The sequence below is a fragment of the Zingiber officinale genome, chromosome 8B, assembly GCF_018446385.1.
Source record: "Zingiber officinale cultivar Zhangliang chromosome 8B, Zo_v1.1, whole genome shotgun sequence".
Taxonomy (NCBI): Eukaryota; Viridiplantae; Streptophyta; class Magnoliopsida; order Zingiberales; family Zingiberaceae; genus Zingiber; species Zingiber officinale.
The window spans coordinates 102,058,982-102,065,874 of NC_056001.1; the positions used below are offsets into that span (position 1 = coordinate 102,058,982).

At 42.2% G+C, this 6,893-nt stretch overlaps 1 pseudogene; it reads right to left on the reverse strand.

Moving 5' to 3' along the window:
• Positions 1-328: 328 nt before the first annotated feature.
• Positions 329-400, reverse strand: LOC122018288 (annotated as a pseudogene).
• Positions 401-6,893: the final 6,493 nt, after the last annotated feature.

Genomic DNA, 6,893 nt, shown 5'->3' on the forward strand with positions numbered 1-6,893 from the left:
AAGTCAACAATTTTGAAATCAAGCTTGCAGTGATCCACATGGTTCTGCAGAATCAATTCGGAGGAGGACCGCATAATGATTCAAACCATCACTTAGAGTTTTTCTACGAGATATGCAGTACCATGAAAGTGAATGGAGTTCCTCCAGAATCAGTGAGATTGCTTCTTTTCGAATTTTTCCTGAAAGACAGAGCCAAGCAGTGGCTAAATTCCCTTCCAGCAAACAACATATCATCTTGGGAGCAGTATGAGCAGAAATTTCTGAACAAGTTCTACCCACCGAGCAAAACTGCCCACATGAGGAACTTGATCGCTAGCTTCAAACAGATAGACTCAGAATCATTATTTGAAGCCTGGGACAGATTCAAAAGTATGATGAGGTAGTGCCCCCATCATGGCCTTGAGAAATGGTTGGTTCTACACACCTTCTACAATAGAATCAACTATCACACGAAGGTATCTCTCGACTCTGCAGCAGGAGGAGCACTAATGAACAAGAGCCTTGATGAAGCCGAAGAGATCATAGAGAATGTGGCACAGAACCACCATCAGTGGGCAACTGAAAGATCTGGTGGTTCTTTCTCAGGGAATCCAATAAAGACGTCAGGAAAATTCGACGTAGATGCAGTCACACTCATGTCTGCAAAACTAGATGCTCTGGCCAAGAAGTTTGAGGTCATGGGGAACAACAACAACACGACCAATGCAATAGTTTGTGTTTGCGAAACTTGAGGAAATACTGATCATGCTCAAGATACTTGCCCCCTAGGGCCAATACAAGCACAGATAAACCAACTTGAGCAGTGCGATGCGATAGTTAGCTACAACCAAAGGCAAAACAATCCGTACTTCAACACATACAACCCAGGATGGAGGAATCACCCGAATTTCTCATACCGGAACAATCAGGACCAAGGGCCAGCAAAACAAAGCTATCAACTTGGACAACAGAGCTACTCACCTAGGCAACAGAGCTACTCATCTGTACAACAGACTTATCAACATCAACAACCTTCACAATTATCCAGATTGAAAATATGCTAGAGGAAGCTCTCTTAGAGCAAAAAGAGATGAAGAATGAGATTAAGTTGTTGACTCAAAGAATGAAAACTTCTGAGAAACACCAAAAGATGCAAGACAACCAGATAGCTCAGATAGCCCTGTCCTTCTCAAGAGCACAGGGAACATTTCCAGGAAAGCCAGATATAAACCCAGTGGAACACTGCAATCGCATCGAGCTGAGGAGCAGACGAACTATGGGAGATCCCCAAATCATTACTCAGAAAAGACCTGACTCAGGGGAAGAGCCCTCTCCCCTAATGCCCAATCAAATCCAGAACATGGATGGAGAGTAGGTCACCAAGAAAGTTGAAGGGACTCTTCAAATTCCCCCACAAAGTCAGACGATTCCTTTCCCTCAGAAACTGATAGCATCCCAGAAAGATGAAGAGTTCAACCGATTCCTGAAGAAGATTAAGGAAATTTGCATAGAAGTACCCATGGTAGATGCACTGCACCAAATGCCGAAGTTCGCAAAGTTCTTAAAGAGAATTTTATCCAACAAGAGGCAAAAGGACGACTTCGAGACCGTAGCATTAACAGAGAATTGCAGTGCTCTACTTATGGTAAATATTCCACCAAAACTTCAGGACCCGGGGAGTTTTTCCATACCTTGCAAACTTGGTTCTGAACTTATACAGAGAGCTTTCTGGGACTTGGGAGCCAGCGTTAGCCTACTTCCGTACTCTTTATGTAAGAAGCTAGGACTCCAGAACATTAAACTGACTACTATGACACTGCAATTAACTGACCATTCATGTAGATACCTAATGGGAATAGTGGAAGACATGTCAGTAGAAGTGGGTGGATGTATCATTCCCACAGATTTCATTATCTTGGATATGGAGGAGGATCCCAAGATACCGATCATCCTTAGAAGACCATTTCTTGCAACAGCTAGAGCCCTCATTGATGTGAAAAGTCACAAGTTATCCTTCGAGATTAGTAAAGAAAGGATTGAATTGGATTTATCATATTCCTCTATCTGCGACCCCTCTTCTCAGGGAAATTCGAGCAAGATGAACATACACAAAGTCGAGGAGTGTAGTTTCCAAGAGAGATCCCCTCTAGCAAGCAATAAGAAGTACATCTGTCCTGCACGAGCAAAACTAAAGGCGCAGACTGGAGCATAAACCCTAGGAGGAGAGTCGTGCTTCCATGGGTTTAATCCACATTAATTGAAACGGGGTCGAGCTAAAGACCTAAAATAAGCGCTTCTTGGAAGGCAACCCAAGGGTTTTCATTTTCGTTTATCATTCCATTTATCGTTTTATTTCTTTAGTAAGTTCGAGTCGAGTATTTTTATTATTTATTTATTTTTTGGGTATTCATTTTCAAGATGTGTAGAGCCTCGACGAGCTAGCCGTGAGCATTTCATGGGTGTGGGGGCATCAGAGAAACCAAAATGACGAAAGGCGAGTCACTGTGAGCTTAAAGGAGTCGACCGTGTGACCCCACATGACTGTGCGAAGCCAATAGAGGGACGAAGGCCACGGGCCGTGTAACCTTGCAGGGTTGTCTGGCCTATGCAGAGAAGAGAAGAATATGGGCCGTGCCAATCGGCACAGCCGTGTGAGAACGCAGAGAGGGAGAAGACTTAGGTCATGCCAATTGGCATGACCATGCGACATATGCAGAGAAGAAGGAAAAACTGGCCGTGCGACTTTGGCCGAGGGGAGAAAAAAGGAGGTCGTGCCAATCGGCATGGCCGTGCAGAACCCCACCTAATCCAGCCGTGTCTATAAAACACGGTCGTGCCCCTACCCGTGTACGTCGCCTACTCCTCAAAACCCCCTAATTTTCATCTCCTTCTCTCCCAAAAAGCCTTCTCCTCCCCACAACACCTCATCAAACCCTAATTCCCGCCTCTAGAGCTTATTTTTTCTTAGATCTACATCTAGATCTAACACTTCTTCAAGCCACAAATCCAGAAAGAGAGAAGCAACTTCCCTATTTTTCCCTCCTTCTCCTCCTCTCCCATCCTCAAGACCCATCTCCACAAGAAATTCCTCAAAACCTTGCACACCATGTTGCAGATCTTGAAGAGACTTCGTCGAGGAAGCAGTGGATCTGACGAAGGAGATGCGTCGGGAGGCGACAAAGGCAAAGGGAAGGCTTCTTTTTCAAAAGGTAAAGGAAAAAGGGTGGCACGCGACGAAGGTAACGAAAACGAGTTCAATATTATTTTTAGAAATTATGAACAAATAGCTAGATATGATATCCTTATCGCTAGAAAAATTATATGCACTAAGTATATGGATCCCATTACTATGGATATGCTAGGAATTATGGACGATGTAGATTGGATGATTAGTTCTTTAGATTGGAATGATATTATGTACGCTCATGCACCGACTTACCCCCGCCTAGTCCTTGAATTTTTGAGCTCGATTGATGTTAAATTTTCTTCTGAGGATGACTACGTAGGGGTCATAACTTTTAGGATGATGAATAAAGAAGTTCGGTGGACTTTTAGTTATTTCAATAATTGTTTTGGTTTACCCATTGGTGGTGCCCGTGAATTTGATGATGAAATGAGATAGAATGAATTTTGGACGTCAATAACTAGATCAAAAGACCCTTATGAACCCTCTAGAGCCAAGGCATCCCGCATGCAAAACCCGACCTTCAGATACCTTCACCGAGTGATGAGCAAAACGATCTTTGGTCGAGGAGAGAGTGATGGGGTGGTTAGAAAGGTAGAACTCTATTCTATTTGGGCAATGTTGAATAAAGTAGATTTTGATTCCGGATTTTATTTTTTGCAAACTTTGTTGAGGGCAGCTAAGGCATCTTCGGGGATGATAGTGTTTGGTGGATTGATCACCCAAATAGCATTCAATCTGGGTTGTGAGCTTGATGGATTAGAGGTGATTCATGGTAATGACAAGATCAATATCGATTCTTGTCTTGCTATGAAGATGATTTGTCGGGATGAGAATGGGGTTGCCTTCCCTAGGAATAATGGTTTTCCATTATCCCTTCCTTGCCCCGAGCGCACTTCAGTTCGTAATCCCGCAAACTAGGTGATTACTGATTTACACCCCGAGACTGTACTCTCCATTATAGAAGAAACCGAGTACCACCAAGAGCCCTCGTCATCAGGATTCTCGCAGCCTAGACACTCTTTTACCTTTGACACGGGGCCCTCTAGGTTTGATTTTTCTGACTTTCGTGCCTCCTTAGACTCCCTTCATGAGAAGCAAAATACCCAATAACAATTGTTGGAGGGTCATTTCAAGTTATCTAACGACCAGTTTAGGGAGGTACAGGACCATTTTCAGTTTACTAGGGACTTCCATAGTCAGGTGGCAGGGTTCGTTCAGGATTATGAGGTTGACCAGGAAAAAATGAGAAATTTTATGGATGATATGGATATCACTAGACAGTAAGTAGATGCCTTTATCAATATCATCAACACCTTGGTCATCTTCCTGGTATGCCTAGATTTTCCCTTGGCACACATCGAGGACCCCCATATCCCCCACCCCCGCCACCTTATTGATTTCATTGGGACGATGAAAAGTTTAAGTCTGAGGGGTGTTGTGTCTGTCTGCACAACCTGAGTCAAGTCGAGTTTTCTTTTCTTTTTGCATTTTATTTTGTTTTGCATATTTTATTAATTTGCTTTGTTTATTCTCATTTTTTGAGTTTCATATTTCTAGTTTTGAGACATATTTGAGAACATTAAACCTTCTACTTTTTATGCTACTTGTCCGACAGTAAAATGACTAGCATCTTCTTAGTTCATGTGTTGTCAAGATAGTGTTAGTATGTTTGGTGTATCTCCTTTCTCTATCTTTAGTAGCATAAAATAAGCTAAGTATTGTTTGGAGTTTGGTATAAGTTTTAGCCTAACCTTAAGGATCTTATTTTCACTACACTTAAGTACTTAAGCTTGAATAGTAGAAATATTTTTGGAATAGTTATGATTCATCCAAATTGTTTAGTACTTTTGTTCCCATGGTGATTTCTTATTTACATTTTGGTTACTAGATGACCTCAGATCATGGAAGCTCATTTGGAAACATCTAAATCCCAAATTAGTGATACCTTTATATCACCAATATATATATATATATATATATATATATATATATTAATAAGGGATAAAAGAAATAGTTGTCGTGAGTGGAAACTAACAATTTATCCCTTTGAGACCGAGTTAAGTTACTGGGGAAATGAATGTTATGTTTCTCTTGATTCCGAGTAGTATCCTTTGAGACCTTGGGTAAATTAAGGAAAACGAACCAAGTGTGTGGCAGGTAAGTGCCTATCACGGGGAATATTAGGAACTCAATTGTATGACGACTTAACTAGGATAGAGAATTGAAACTTGAAGAATTTGAGATACTTATTACACCGAACACAAAGAATTTATGCTTAGGTCATACTTAGGTAACTCCACAATCATGCTTATCAATGAAACTAGTTGATAGAGTTAGGCGAATGCACTAGGGATTATGAAACACTGTCATACGCTCATGAACATAGTTTGTAGCGTTTTGCTTTAGGACAAGCAAAGGTTCAAGTCGGGGGTGTGATGTGCGTAAATATTATGATAGTTTATGCATGTTTTTAACACACATTCACTTACTTTATACGTACATATGCTTCGTATGATCGCCTCTTTTATCATGTATTCATCATATATATTCTTTTGTTCGGATATCTATTCTTTGTTTGGTTTTGTATTGACAGGGACAACTTTCGGAGCAAAAACAGTGATTGTCGACGCACTGGAACGAGCCAGAGAACACGGTCGTGCAATCTCGCACTACCGTGTGGCCAAATAGGAGAAGGAAAGTGCACGGTCGTGCAACCTTGCACGGTCATGAGACCAACCCAGAGGTAGATCAGTACATGGCCGTGCATACTTGCACAACTGTGCCCCTCATGACCGAAGCCAAGCAGTACACGACCGTGCAATCCTGCACGGTCGTACCCCCAGAGCCGAGCCCCATGTTCACACGACTATGACAATTGGCACGACCGTGCAGCGCAGCCAGAAACAAGAAAGGGCACGGTTGTGCCATCTTTACACGGTCGTGCCGTCACAATTGCGCCCTAGCCTATAAAAGGGTTTTAACCCTTTTCCTCAAGGGGGGAGAGACGGGAAGCGAGCCGTCAGGGAGAGAATCGACTTGGTGTCGTTCTACGCCGTTCAGGACATCCGTCCAACGATCCTTCATCACCACATCAACTCCAGAAGCAAAAGATTGGATTCGAAAATCACACGTCGTCGTTGGATAAGCGTCTTTTCTCTTTCTCTCTTCTTGTTTGAGAATTGTATGCTTAACATTATGTCTTCGGGTTTTTCTCCAGCGTCTATGGAGTAGAATCTTTGTTCTAGGATGAGGGAGTAGTTGTAGATTGGTTTGATGTAAGACTCATACTTTTGCCTCTATTTGATTGGATGATTTCACATACTTTGTTTCGACTACTCGATCTCTATATCGTGTTAATTGATTGTGTAGGAATTGCCTATCTCGTAGAGAGAATATCCTAGATCGTACACTCGAGGGGCCCTAGTGACAAGGGTAACCCGTTCACGGACATCTAAGGTACTTCCTTGAAAGGAGAGACAACTCCTCCACAAGGAAGTAAGAGACCAAACTAAGCTTCTTATCTATATCCATAGTGACACCAATTAGAGTAGTGTCCTTGTGATCTACCGAGGCACCCTAGTGACAGGGGTTAACCGTAATAAGATTTCATAGGGATCTTCTTTATTTGGTACCTAAGAATAGATACTTCAGCTTCTGACGAATGCATGTTGATGGACAATGAGTAAAGGAAAGAATGTGATACATCAATACCACCACAATGAAACCG